This window comes from Macaca fascicularis, chromosome 1 (genome assembly GCF_037993035.2).
Source record: "Macaca fascicularis isolate 582-1 chromosome 1, T2T-MFA8v1.1".
NCBI lineage: Eukaryota > Metazoa > Chordata > Mammalia > Primates > Cercopithecidae > Macaca > Macaca fascicularis.
The window spans coordinates 43,157,329-43,171,702 of NC_088375.1; the positions used below are offsets into that span (position 1 = coordinate 43,157,329).

A 14,374-nucleotide genomic window follows, 5' to 3' on the forward strand; every position below is an offset into this window, starting at 1 on the left:
CTCGGCTCACTGCAAGCTCCGCCTCCCGGGTTCACGCCATTCTCCTGCCTCAGCCTCCCGAGTAGCTGGGACTACAGGCGCCCACAACCGTGCCCGGCTAATTTTTTGTATTTTTAGTAGAGACGGGGTTTCACCGTGGTCTCGATCTCCTGACCTTATGATCCGCCCGCCTCGGCCTCCCAAAGTGCTGGGATTACAGGCGTGAGCCACCGCGCCCGGCCTAAAAACAATGTCTCTTTTAGGGCAGAAAAGTATGCAAAAAGAAAAAGAATACTTTTGAGAAAAATTGGTGGGTGGTTTATTTATTATCTGAACTATGCATAGACTTTAATAATCTTTTGATTAGAGTCTTTAGTGTCCTTCAAGAAGGGAAATAACATTTGAACTACAGCATAAAAATGACACATTTTAATTGATAAATCTGAATGCAAAATGATGACGACTAAACCATAAAAAGATTGTGTCTTTCTAAAGCCTAAAGCTTTATAGTTGATTGAATATTTGTCTTCTATTAGTATATTGCTGTGCTCATTTTCCCTAGGCACCTAGGTCTCTCAGCACCAGTAAGTATGTTCCATTTGACTAGATTTAAAGTGCTAGTGGATAAAGCTCTGGATTCTGGGCCTGGCAGGCTATTTCTCATGTTCTCTAATAAACATTGAAAAACACCTCTAAGTTCTTCCAACATGGGACATGTGCAAGATGCATTTCAATTTTCCATGGCATTACAACTGTAGTTGCCTGACTGGTTCTTCTTGCCCACTGCACAAACAAAACCAGTTCACTGAGACTATGGTACTGTGGTACAGAATTAATTATTAGCACAAGGCCAGCTATGCAGAAGAACTGGAGTTATCACTCAAATTAGTCTTCCTGAAGGGTCAGAGGTTAGGGTTTTGCAAGCATAGTTTGGTGGGAAGAGAACTAGGGAATGGGTACTGCTGATTGGCTGGGGATGCAATTATAGAGGTGTGGAAAATAGTCTGTGTGCATTGAGTCTGTCTCTGGATGGGTGGTGGTGGGGTGGGTGGGGGCCCACAGGACAGATGAGTCATGAGTGACTAGTCCAGGTTGGGTAAGTCTGAAAAACATCTCAAAAGAGCAATCTTAGGTTCTACAATAGTGATGTTACCTATAGGTGCAGCTGGGGAAGCAACAAATCTTGTGACTTCTGGCCACATGACTCCTGAGCAGGAAGGGATTGTAGAAACAGCACCTACATTTTAGCAGAATTCAGGCTCCTCCCATAATCCTAATCTTGGTAGGTTTCATTAGTTTTACAAACCTCAATATAATATGATTAGCTATGGCATTGAAAATCAGTATAATATTGGTCCATCTTATTGTAGGAACCAAAGGAAAACTTCCCCTTCACCCTCCAAAGGATCACTAAAAATCAGTTGACAAAAGACAGATAAGTAGGAGAAAAGGCACGTTATTTTAACATGGTTAGCACTGGGGAACTTAAGGAGAAAGATTGCCTAATAACCCAACGTGGTACAGAAGTTTATATACTCTCTTCCATAGGGGAGAGGAGAGATGGGGACTGTAGGCAATTCCTTTGAGGGACCACAAATGATTATTAGGGAGAACAATGAATTTGTAAATGATTCTCTTTGGAATTTGAATGAGCCCTAGAGGCTGGCATTATATTGTGAAAAAGTCCATCTCCCTGTGGTTGCATTCCTTAGTCTTCTTTTCTGAGACAGATAATGAGATTTCAGAGAAGGGAGGAAGACAATTGTATTTCTCTTAGAAAGAAGCTTTCTTGGTTAGATAAGGAAATTCCAGAGAGAGTCCCTCCCTGTGCTTGAGGCAAGGGCTGTGGGACAAGGCAAAGATAGAGGGACCTTGATTTGGGGGCTGTGTCTAAGGCCTCTTAGCCTGTCATAGCGCCAGTGTTTGGGTTATTGCTTTCTGAGCCCCAATGTTATACTCTATCCAAAGGTTCATTTTATTTTAATTTTTGATAAACTCTATGTCCAAACAACTGTAAAATTCACAACATGTGACCTAAGGGTATCATAGTGAGGTTATAGTGACCCAGTAGTTAGTGTGTCATTCCTAGGATTTAAAGAGTAAGCTGTTTTCTCTGTAGAGTATGACACTATAGTACACTATTTGGGGTTATGGGCAAGCTAATAGATTTGGCAGTTCTCATTTTTTCCCCTTGGTCAAAAACTACTCAAGTTCTGAATGCAAATAAGAGATCTCAGAGCAGCCTCAAGTCCCCAAAACACTGAACATGGCAGCTCTATAAAACAACAGGGTACAATGAGCTGTCCTGGTTTCCAAACTGGGTCTGGGATTTTCCAACTTTTACCCCAAATACTGTCCTTTTGGCTTTAATACTCTCTGTACCAGATATATCAGAATGAGAGAATCAAGAGTAAAACAAACTTGCATTTCCCAAGCAGGGAATCAATAACCTTTTTGGAAGAAAATTTTAAAGGATATCAATCATTAAAATAGCAAATCTGGAAACAACGATGTGTCACTCATTATGCAAATACCATGCTAACTCTTAAGGGTGCTTTTCAGACCAGATTCTTCTACTTTCAGACAAGGCCACCATATTAACTTCATTGCACAATATTTAATCTCTGTCCTTGAAGTTCACAAATTAACTTGCTCTGTGATTTCCTCCTTGTGATAGCCTCTGGATGTGTTTTTACTGCCTTAACAGCTACTGGCAGGCAGCTTGTCTCCCACATTCACTACAAAGTAAACAGGAATTTGGTCCCAGGGTAATTGGCTGTTCTCCAGCATAAGAATGCAAGTTATTCATGAGCTTTGTGAGTTTGCTTCTGACTAACACAGACTGTTTTCACTAGGGAGCATAGGGACAAAAAGAGTTGTGAAGTTTTGAATTGTCAGGATTATTCCTTTCAAGTATGTGATAACCCGTGATTCTTCTCCGCAACTATTTTCTACCCTCCCCGACCTTTTCCACTTCCTTTCATTTTCTAGTGACTACCAGAAATTTACCAAGGAAGCTGCCATGAAATAACATATTTCTTTTAGAAATACAACTGACTCAATAGACAGCTATGGATGTGCTGTTATTTTGGAGATGCAGTAATTTTACAGAACTTTTAAAATTAAATCTTCAGGAAAATGTGTGGGTAAATGCCAAATGGATTGGTGAGAGCCTAGGTTAACAGTAATTCAAATAATAATAATAATAATGATGGAGAAAAAGACTTGCAGTTTTAAAGATAGGAGCATATATACTTTAAATTTTGAGATGGTGAATAATAGATTTAAAGTTTACAAAAAATTAAGAGGTTTAAACAAAAATCAAAGAAAGCAAAAGAGTTACCCATTCATCATGGTTGGAAGAAAGTATAAAGTGAGAATTCTAAGCTCCTAAAAATAGGGGCACCTAAAAAGATTTTCCTCCTTTATTGTCTTACCTGAGAGGTCCATACTGTAAATCTAGATAACGTGTTTTCTAAATTATTCTGTGAACTACACTACCCAGAAGACTGTAATATTTAAAATTATTGTCCAAAAATTTATTTAACAGAGATACCAACAATTGTTTTGAGACTTACAAACAAGATAAATTTTTTAATTCCTTTAGTTCACTCAAAGCTGTACAATGATCAAAAGACAAAATATTAAATATACTATACACCCTGATTTATTTAAATTTTTATGATTACTTGCTGAAAACTTGAATGGAAAGATTTTGTTGTTTTGTAATGTAATTGTCAATTAAAAGAGTTAAACTCTGTAAAATATTTGAAGAGATTTATTCTGAGCCAAATGTGAGTGACCATGACCCAGGAGGTCCTGAGAACATGTGTGCAATGTGGCTGGGGTGCAGCTTGGTTTTATACATTTTAGGGAGGCATGAGACATCAATCAAATACATGTAAGAAGTACATTAGTTTTGTACACAAAGGCTGGACCATTTAAAGTCGGGCTTCCAGGCTATAGGTAAATTTAAACATTTTCTGGTTGACAATTGGTTGAGTTTGTCTAAAGACCTGGGATCAATAGAAAAGAATGTCTGGGTTGCGATAAGAGGCTGTAGAGACCAAAGTTTTACTATGCGGATGAAGCTTTTAGCTAGCAAGCATCAGAGAAAATAGATTGTAAAATGTTTCTTATCAGACTTAAAATCTGTGTTGATGTTAATGCCGGAGAGGTATAATGAAGCATGTTTAACCCCCCACTTCCTGTCATGGCCTGAAACAGTCTCTCAGGTTAAGTTTTAAAAGACCTAACTGAGGAGGAAGTTCACCCAAATGGTTGAGGGACCTTAGAATTTTATTTTTGGTTTATGTAATTTATAAGCGAATCAATTCTTTCATACTTCAGTTCCCCATCCTTGTGTGGCATCATCTCTCTTTCTTGATCATGCTTCTACCTTTGGCTTGGCGTTTGGCAGTTTTGTGGAACTCTCTGAGTAGATACACGGAGATTTGCAAAGATCTGTTTTCCTTAGATATCCGAGGAGGTATATTCATTAATTTTAGCATGCCACCTGCGGCTGGTAAACCCAGTATAGTTCACAGATCAAACACTTGCATTCCAGCTGCTGGAGCACTAAAGTTAAATGGTTGGGATTTTTGCTCTCAAGGAGTCTTCAGTCCAGTGGATAATCCAGATGCACAAACATTGATGATGAAATATAAGTGTAGGAAAGAGGAATGTGGCAAATTGTGTAGGGGTGAAGGGAAAGCTTCCCCTTTACTCTCAGAAGGTTCCCTGAAAAATTCAGTTCACAAAAGGCAGATTAATAGGAGAAAAAGGATACTAAAAGAAACTATGGTCAAACTTGTTTGACCATAGTTTATTTGATCATAGTTTCCCATGACACAGGAGTCTTCAGAATGAAGATTCAGCTCCCCAGTGGGGTGTAGGAGCTTGTATATCACCTTGAGGTTACAGAAAGAACAGGAGCTCGGAGCATGGCCAAAACTAGGTTATGTTGGTAAATCAGATTTTAGTGGTGAGACAGGTTATGGGAGGGAGAGGAGGAGAGACTTGGCTAGAAAAAGTGGTCTTGGTATGGAGATGAAACGTCACAGGTAGCAGCCCTCAGAGAAAATAAATGGACAATGTTTCTTTTGGATCTTTAAGAGATGTCACACTCTCAGTTAATGTTTTCTAGATCTGGACTAGGGAAGGCCTGGCTGCGTTAATGCAGATTGTCTAATGATGCAAATTTCCCCCACAAAAGACAGCTTTGCAGGGCCATTTCTATTTACTGACCCTCTGACAGCTATCACAAAATATGTCAAAGAAATATATTTGGGGCTGAAATATTTTTATTTCCTTTAGCTGCCATGGGAGCCTGGATGAGAAAGCAATTCATCTTGAAATGGAGATTGCTAAATGTGAGCCTTAGAGAGGATGGATGTCTGAGTATGTCCGGAATTGGTGGGTTCTTGGTCTCGCTGACTTCAAGAATGAAGCCGCAGACCCTCGCAGTGAATGTTACAGCTCTTAAAGATGGTGTGTCCAGAGTTTTTTCCTTCAGGTGTTCAGATGTGTCTGGAGCTTCTTCCTTCTGGTGGGTTCGTGGTCTCGCTGACAGGAGTGAAGCTGCAGACCTTCATGGTGAGTGTTACAGCTCTTAAAGCCAGCATGTCTGCAGTTGTTCATTCTTCCCAGTGGGTTTGTGGTCTCACTGGCTTCAGGAGCAAAGCCACAGACCTTTATAGTGTTACAGCTCTTAAAGGCAGCGTGGACCCAAAAGGTGAGCAGCAGCAATATTTATTGTAAAGCGCAAAAGATTAAAGCTTCCACAGCTTGGAAGAGGACCCAGACAGGTAGCCCCTGGCTGGCTCCCGCAGCCTGGTTTTATTCACTTATCTGGCCCCACCCACATCCTGCTGATTGGTTCGTTTTACAGAGAGATGATCGGTCCGTTTTACAGACAGCTGATTGGTCCGTTTTGACAGGGTGCTGATTGGTGCATTTACAATCCTCTAGCTAGACATAAAAGTTCTCCAAGTCCCCACTAGATTAGCTAGACACAGAGCACTGATTGGTGCTTTTACAAACCTTGAGCTAGACACAGAGTACCAATTGGTGCGTTTACAATCCCTTAGCTAGACATAAAGGTTCTCCAAGTCCCCACTAGACCCAGGAGCCCAGCTGGCTTCACCTAGTGGATCCCAAGCTGGGGTTGCAGGCAGAGCTGCCCGCCAGTCCCAGCCCTGCGCTGGCATTCCTGAGCCCTTGGGTGGTCAATGGGACCCGGCGCTGCTGCGGCACGGGGCAGCTGTGCTCGTCAGGGAGGCTCAGGCCTTGCAGGAGCCCCTGGTGGTGGGAGGGGATTTCGGGCATGGCCGGCTGCAGGTTCAGAGTCCTGCCCTGCGAGGAGTCAGCTGAGGCCCTGCGAGAATTCAAGCACAGCGCCTGCCGGCCAGCACTGCTGGGGGAGCTGGCACACCCTCTGCAACTGCTGGCCGGGGTGCTAAGCCCCTCATTGCCCTGTGCCGGCGGCACCGGACAGCTGCTCCCAGTGCGGCCGATGAGCACGCACCACCGCCCGCCAGAACTCACGCTGGCCTGCGATCACCATGCGCAGCCTCGTTTCCACCAGCGCCTTTCCCGCCATACCTCCCTGCAAGCAGAGGGCCTTGGCTCTGGCCTAGGGCAGCCCAGAGAGGGGCTCCCACAGTGCCATGGCGGGCTGAAGGCCAGAGTGGACTCCAAAGTCGAGGAGGCGCTGAGAGCTAGGGCTGCTAGCATGTTGTCACCTCTCATGAGCAGAGCCTTGAATCACATGCTGGGGAGGTAGAGTTTGGAAGGAGGAAGGCATGATGCTATGAGAACAGGGTACTTCTGGGGAGTGGTCAGGGGAGAGTGGCTAGAGAAAGAGGTGGACATAGTGAAGGGCCATGAGTTTTGAACTTTGGATTTCCTTCTGTAGATAGGAGTCTTCAGAGAAAGTAGCATAATCACAGCCAGGTGCCACTTGGAATTTTACGAGTGAGGCATCCAAGCATTTGTTCAATGCTTGTAAACCAACCTCAATGTAGGAGTGGATTCATAAACTGATTTACACACTTAGATAATGGGTTATTATGAGTCAGTTATTTCTTAGAGACTGAAAAAGTTCTTAGTAACTGAAACCCTCTGCCTCAGGACATAGGAAGGGCAGGATAAAAGTAATCAGGCTTAGAATGTTTCTCACCAAGACCAGTTTGAGCAAGATTAGACATTTTAATAGTCACATCTTCTCTCTTCAGGGCAGCTGCAGCAGCATAGCAAAACTCAGATGTGAGTGCCAGGGTCTGTTTGAAGCTTCCTCATCAGCTGTGAACTATTTGGCAAGCCACTTGACTTCTTTGATTCTCAATTCCTCTGTCTATAAAATGAGGTATATACTCATACCTATTTGTCTCAGAGGTGGTTGTGAGGATTAAACAAAATTAAATGAACTAATATAAGCATTTTTTGGATGTCATAAAATATCGCGAGAAGTATGGGGTTATGGTTATGACTATCAAAAGTAGAAGTCTAACTGATTATAAAAATACCAATAATGATTATTATTTATTGAAGATGTGTTTTATGCTGGCACTATTCTAAATTCTTTACATACGTGATCTCATTTATCCTTATAGTAATCCTATAGGGGAGGATTTTACAGAGAAGGAAACTAAGGCTTGACAAGGCTGAACAATTCATGAGCAATAGAGCCAGAAATCAGAAGTCATACTTTCCTGACTACGAGCCTGGGCTTTTAATCACTACTTTTCCAATCAATCTTTTATATTCCTTTCTTTGTTTTTTTTTTATTATTTCTTTATTTTTATAGATAGGTCTTACCTATATTGCCCAGACTGGTCTTGAACCCTTGAGCTCAAGTGATTTTCCCACCGTGGCTTCCTAAGTTGAATCTATCTTTTCAAAATACTTGTTTTTTACTTTAAAGTTTAGGCAACTGACAAAAAATTATCAACACATGATAGTTGCAGAATTACTAGGCTAAAGTTTATCGTGTTCCTTCTCACTACAGAACTAGGAATCTAGAGATAGAAAATGTGATCCCTTGCTTTTTTTCTTATATACAAACAAAAGCTATTGTTGTTGACTACAAATAAAATACGCTATGAGTTTTGTTGTCAAAATATGACTTGAGGAATAGTTTAATATGAAAGTCATTTCTTTTTTTAGGGAGGCAAAACCATACCGTCTTTCCAATTATGTTATCTATAATTTTGTCCTTTAATGACAACACTGTTTAAGAAGAATAGAGCAGAGAAAGCCTGGAATACTGTTCCTCACCTCCTATTCCAACATTAAAGATCCATCTTCCCTTGAAGAATGAATAAAGAGGACACAGTTTGTTACTTTCAGGTCCAAGAGATACTGAGAAAACTAAAATAGGGGCAGCTGTGTTTCCATAATGTTGTTGACTATTCAAAGGGGCTATATAAATTGAGCTTTTACTCCAATAGTGTTGAAGTTTTAAAAAGGGGTGGACTATAATTAGTTATACATACACCATATTAGAAACCCTGAGTTGGTCTAATTATTAAAGGGGTTAAATCAAACCCAGTGTCTGTTCTATGTTGATGGAAACCTTGCTGCATCTCTAGGATATAATCTCAGTGGCTTTCATCCCATCTTTCTCTAACTGGGTGTCAGTGCCCTAGCAATGACCTTGGGTACTGGAATAGACATAGGTCTCCCCCACACATGGTTTTACTGCTAGGCAGTAGATGGCAGAATTGAGCTTGGCTTTTGTAGTTGCCTTTCTTCTCACTTGCCTTCATTGGTGAAGTTGAAGTACTCTTAAGCTACTTGTTAAAATAGCTTTTTTTTTTTTTTTTTAAATCACAAATAATTCTATGTGTCTGTTTTATTCCACTTGAATCTCATACACTGCATACCATATAATGCTTTTTTTAAAAAAAGCTTATAGGAACTATACTTCATTTCTGCCTCTTGTTCCAAGGTTTTCTAATCTCAAAAGAACATCACCCTCATTTTAATACTTTTTTACCTCTATTTTCTGCTATCCAATGTTATTAAAGCTTTCTTTTATCCTCTTCCCCATCATTTAAAAATTTTTAAAAAATCAACACTAGATTTTTTCTTTTATGTCCTTCAGATTATTTAGACAACTCTACTGGTCTTAAGACTATTATAAAAATTCCTCTCTCCACAGCGTGGGAGAATTGTCAAAGAAGGCAGGATCCTCTTTTGATGTAGTAAGTTTGTGCAAAAGTAATTGCGGTGTTTGCTATTTCAAGGCAAAAAGACACAATTACTTTTGCACCAATCTAATAAATGTGGGCTTTGATAAAGCTGCTGTTTTAAGGGACATACAACTTGAAACCATGAAGTGGCCCTCAGGACAAAATTTAGGGGTTGATTGAGAAAGAACAAATGGAAAGTTTGTGAAAGCAGAACTCTTCAAGTAGGATATTTTGTTTAAAGATGGGAGTGTTATGGGAAAAGGCAGAAGTCAATAGACTCAACCCTATTATTGAAGACTGAAAAGAACATATATTTTTTAAAAATCTACCATTGAAGTAGTTTAGGAAAAATGACTGTGAGCTGCAAACCCCCAAAAGGAAAGAACGAACTGAGAGGAATACCTCTGCAAGAACATGTTGAGATGACTAGGGTACAAATTGGGCCTAAAATTCAATGTATATTCTGGAGAGACTAGATAAACACTTAGTACTTTAGCATTAGTAGAACTAAAAGAAGACACTTAAATCGGCTTAGCATGGAAGTAGACTGCAAAAGTTCAGCCTTGAGTAAATTAAAATAGTCAATTGTTTTACTTACTTATACATAATATGTACCCTGTATTTCTCCATGCTAATAGATAATATGATTTTTGCAATTTATCTGCCCTATGAAACATTTTATGAAAGATCTCGGGTAGGAAGGTTATTTAAGAGGGAAAAAAAAAAGCAAAAGGTACAGATATCAAGGTGGGGATAGCCAAAAAACTAGAGAGCCTTTCCTGTGACTGCCCAAGACTTTTTTTCTTTTCTTTTCTTTTTTCGTTTCTTTTCCTTCCTCTTCCCCTTCCCCATCCTCTTCCCCTTCCCTTTCCCTTCCCTTCCTCTTTCGAGACATAACCGAGTCTTACTCTGTTACCTAGGCTGGAGTGCAGTGGCATGATCTCAGCTCACTGTAACCTCCACCTCCTGCGTTCAAGTGCTTCTCCTGCCTCAGCCTTCTGGGTAGCTGGGATTACAGGCGTGCGCCACCACACCTAGCTAATTTTTTGTCTTTTTTTGTAGAGACAGGGTTTTACCATGTTGGCCAGGCTGTTCTTGAACTCCTGACTTCAAGTGATCAACCTGCCTCAGCCTCCCAAAGTGCTGGGATTATAGGCATGAGCCACCGTGCCAAGCCCAAGACCTATTTCTTTGCAATAATTTACACAGCAAAATCCAAGATTAACACTTGAGGCCGGGCGCGGTGGCTCAAGCCTGTAATCCCAGCACTTTGGGAGGCCGAGGCGGGCGGATCACGAGGTCAGGAGATCGAGACCATCCTGGCTAATACGGTGAAACCCTGTCTCTACTAAAAATACAAAAAGAAATTAGCCGGGCGTGGTGGCGGGCGCCTGTAGTCCCAGCTACTCCGGAGGCTGAGGCAGGAGAATGGCGTGAACCCGGGAGGCGGAGCTTGCAGTGAGCCGAGATCGCGCTACTGCACTCCAGTCTGGGCGACAGAGCGAGACTCCGTCTCAAAAAAAAAAAAAAAAAAAAAAAAAAACACTTGAATTATTCCCATGCCTTCCTTCCATTTTTCCTTCCTTCCTCCTTTTATTCCTTCCTCACTCCTTTTCTTCTTTCCTTCCTTTCTTTTTGTTCTTTCTCTTCTTCCTTTCTCTCCTCCCTCACTCCTGTCCTTCCTCCCTTCTTTCCCCTTTCCTTTTCCCTTCCCTTTCCTTCTTTTCTTTCTCCCCTCTTTCCTTCTTCCTTTCCTTTTTTTCCCCTCAAAAAAATTTAAAAAAGGTTTAGTGGCACTCATGTACTATTAAAAAAATGATAAAGATTGTGAGGAAGAAAAGGTCCATGAACACTATTTTAAATGCCATGTCTTAATATCAGTTTCCCTTGTTATTTGCCTAGCCAGTCTTTGGCAGGGAAATAGCAGTCATTTTCCTAAGCCTATATTTAACAGACACCTGATAACTCTGTATAGTACTTGCTGATAGAAACTAAAGTAAACAAGAGTGGCTCATAGCACTGTTGTCATTTCCACTCTACTGAGTCTATGCGGGTATGGAGATAGAAAGAATGTGACTTGATTGGAAAGGAATTGGTTGTTGAATGAGAGGTTAAACTATGTTCTATAACTTTTAATCCTATATGCAAAGCCTTTTAAATAATTTGGAAATAATATTACAAAGGAACAATTTAACCTAAGTTAGCTGTACTTTACCGTTACTTTTTAAGAGAGAAGAATCAGTAGAGCTACATTTTCCTGGCTTTCCAAAATGTCGATTTCAAAACTGTTAGTTCAGAAGTGTTCAACTTTTGCTGCCCGTTGGAATTAACCAGAGAGTTGTAAAAGGACATTGATGCCTGGGCTGTACCTCCTGGAGGTTCTGATTTGATCAATCCAAGGGAAGGCCTGGGCAGTAGATTTTTAAAAGCTCCACAGGTAATTCCAAGTTGGGAACCATCGGTAGCTGGAGTAGAAGATATTTATTAAGTAATGGCACAAAATGAGGTTTGGGACAAACTTTGTATATCAAGTGAAGAAATTTATCCTGTAAATTTTTGGGGTAGACAGATAAGTGCCATAATTTTGTTAGTTTTTAAAGTGGATTGATGTGGGGATCATTGAACAGCAGGCTTCAAATGTTGCCCCCAGAGTTCATGATCCTGCAGTTTGCAGGCTTGCTCTCATTCCTGCAATCACTTTTCACATTTTGATTCTGTCTTCCGTCCCTTGTCTTTTAAACTCAGGTGGTCTTGTTAGTATGCCTTACTATGGCATCTCCTTCAAGGATGATTTGTTCTATTCAGGATGTTCTCTAAGTTATACCATTAAAGAAGTTTCCTAAACCTCAATAATTGTTTGACAGTAAAGTCTATTTAGTCTCCAAGACTCTTCAGTTTTGAATACATGTATGTGTGTGTGTGTGTGTGTGTGTGTGTATATGTATATATTTATCCTACTTTTTTGGAAACATGTTGCTCTTTCAAATAACCTGAAACTGACTCCTTTTCAAGAAGATACAGTGAACAGATTTTTATTTTACATGAGGAAATTTATGGTTCATAAACTGGAAATCAAATGACATTGATTTTATCAAATACATTACAATGAGAATCACCTTTAAAAAACAACTACTCTACTTAATTTAAGCCTTGAGAGAGTCCTCATTGCCAGGACCAGGGACTTCCTTAAGAAGTACTGGTTTAATAAATGTGTCAGAAAAAATTATAAAAGTCTTCGAAATGAGCAAAAATACTACTAAGTGTCTTTTCAATAGAATGCTGTGCTTTGTCTAGTATATCCTCCAGAGTTATTTGAGTCTATAAAGGTCTATATCTTTCATTGTTTTGAATCCATTTTACAACTCTCTAAATTGAAAAAAATGGATAGTATTGCAAATTATTTTGTTCAGTGGAAATGAAAATGAACTTCATCCATCCTGTAAAAGGCATCTTTAATAGATGTAAATTCTTTTTCAGCATTTCTGATGGCCTCACAGATCAGGAGTCTGCAAGGCCACTCTCAGGCTTCATGCACTAAAAGGACTCACAGGACTCAGAAAAAGCTGTCATACTCATGTTTATGGTTTATTAGAGTGAAATACTACAGATTAGAGTCAGCAAAAGGAAAAGGTGGATAGGGCAGAGTCTAGGAGAAACAGGGCACAAGCTTCCAGTTGGCCTCTCCCAAAGGTGTTGCATGAACAGCACTTAATTATCTCAGTAACAATGTGACACACATGTAAATTTTTCTATCCTATGAATCTCATCTGAGCCTTGGTGTCCAAGGATTTTTATTGGGGTTAGTGGCAAAGGCATGTAGCGGCTACAGGACAACATTAGCTACTCAGTCTCCAACCTCCAGAGGGCAGTGTGGTTCAACAACTGATGCAGTGTGGTTCAACAACTTAGACCTACAAAAGCACTCCAGGCAGGTGGGAGATTTCAAGAGAGCTCAGAGGTCACCTCCTGGATGTCAGCCAGGGAGCAGTCCTTTTTCTTGGAATGTGCAGGGTTTGAGTAACCCAAGATTGCTGTGTTAACCTTTTCCCGAACACCTATATGCATATGTTTGTCTGTTCTTTGGATTCTCCATTGAACTGGGTAGTGCTGTTACTGTTTTTGCCTTCCTAGTTCCTCATTAATGGGCTAAAATAAATCTTTGACACATTTATGTTTGCATATGAGTCATTATTTTACTTTTTTTTTTTTTTTTTTTTTTTGAGGCAGGGTCTCACTCTCGGTCAGGCTGGAGTGTAGTGGTGCGATCCCGGCTCATTGCAGCCTCGACCTCGTGGGCTCAAGTGATTGCCCCGCCTCATTTTTTGATTTTCTGTAGAGAAGAAATCTCACTAAGTTGCCCAGGCTGGTATTGAACTCCTGGACTTAAGTGATTCTCCCTCCTTGACCTCTTAAAGTACTGAGATTACAGGCATGTGCCACCATGCCCAGCAATTTTACCTTTTTTCTTAAAAGTTAACCTTTAACAAATATATGAGCATAAAAATTGCTAATTTTTTTTGCTTATTTCTCCTGCCTACCTCCTTTCTTTCTGCTCCCTCTCCCCTTCTCCTTTCTCCCTTTCTCCTCATCCCCTTCTCCCCTCCCCTCCACACCCCCCCATCCCTGCATCCCTCTGTCCCTTCCTTCCTGCTTTTCTTTTTTCTTTTCTTTTGTTTTTCTCTCTCCTTCCCTCTCTCTCTTTCTCTCTCTCTTTCTCCTTCCTTCCTTCCTTCCTTCCTTCCTTCCTTCCTTCCTTCCTTCCTTCCATCCATCCATCCATCCATCCATAAATGAATGTATATTTGCCAGTTAGGGTACATGGGAATGCTGAAACTTAGTGTATGCCCTTATTTCACATTTCCCTTATCAACGTGAAAAGTTATCTGTGACTAAGTGCTCTTGCACATCTATACTGAATTACAGTTTAGAGAGACCGTTCATAGATGCTGCCTCATCTGTCTTTCTGTCTGTCCTATTGAGGCAAACAGATGATGGGTTTCCTTTTGCAGATAGTGAAATGGAGTTCAGAGTCGTAAGTATTTTGTCCAAAGTTTCCAACTGAAAAGGAGTCAGACTTCTTCTTGCTAGGTACACATACTCAGCAGCTTTCTAGTGTTTACCTGAATGTCCTGCAGCCATCACAAATTTAATGGACAAAATGGAAAATTTTCTCTTTCTCTGTCCTCCTTCCCAATTTCTTT

General features: G+C 40.6%; 1 long non-coding RNA gene across 1 annotated transcript; it reads left to right on the forward strand.

Moving 5' to 3' along the window:
• Window positions 1–260: 260 nt before the first annotated feature.
• On the forward strand, window positions 261–13,342 carry LOC135968543 (uncharacterized). Its single transcript, XR_010583404.1, has 3 exons — window positions 261–3,078; window positions 11,403–11,610; window positions 12,651–13,342. It is a non-coding gene; the product is annotated as an uncharacterized lncRNA (long non-coding RNA).
• Window positions 13,343–14,374: the final 1,032 nt, after the last annotated feature.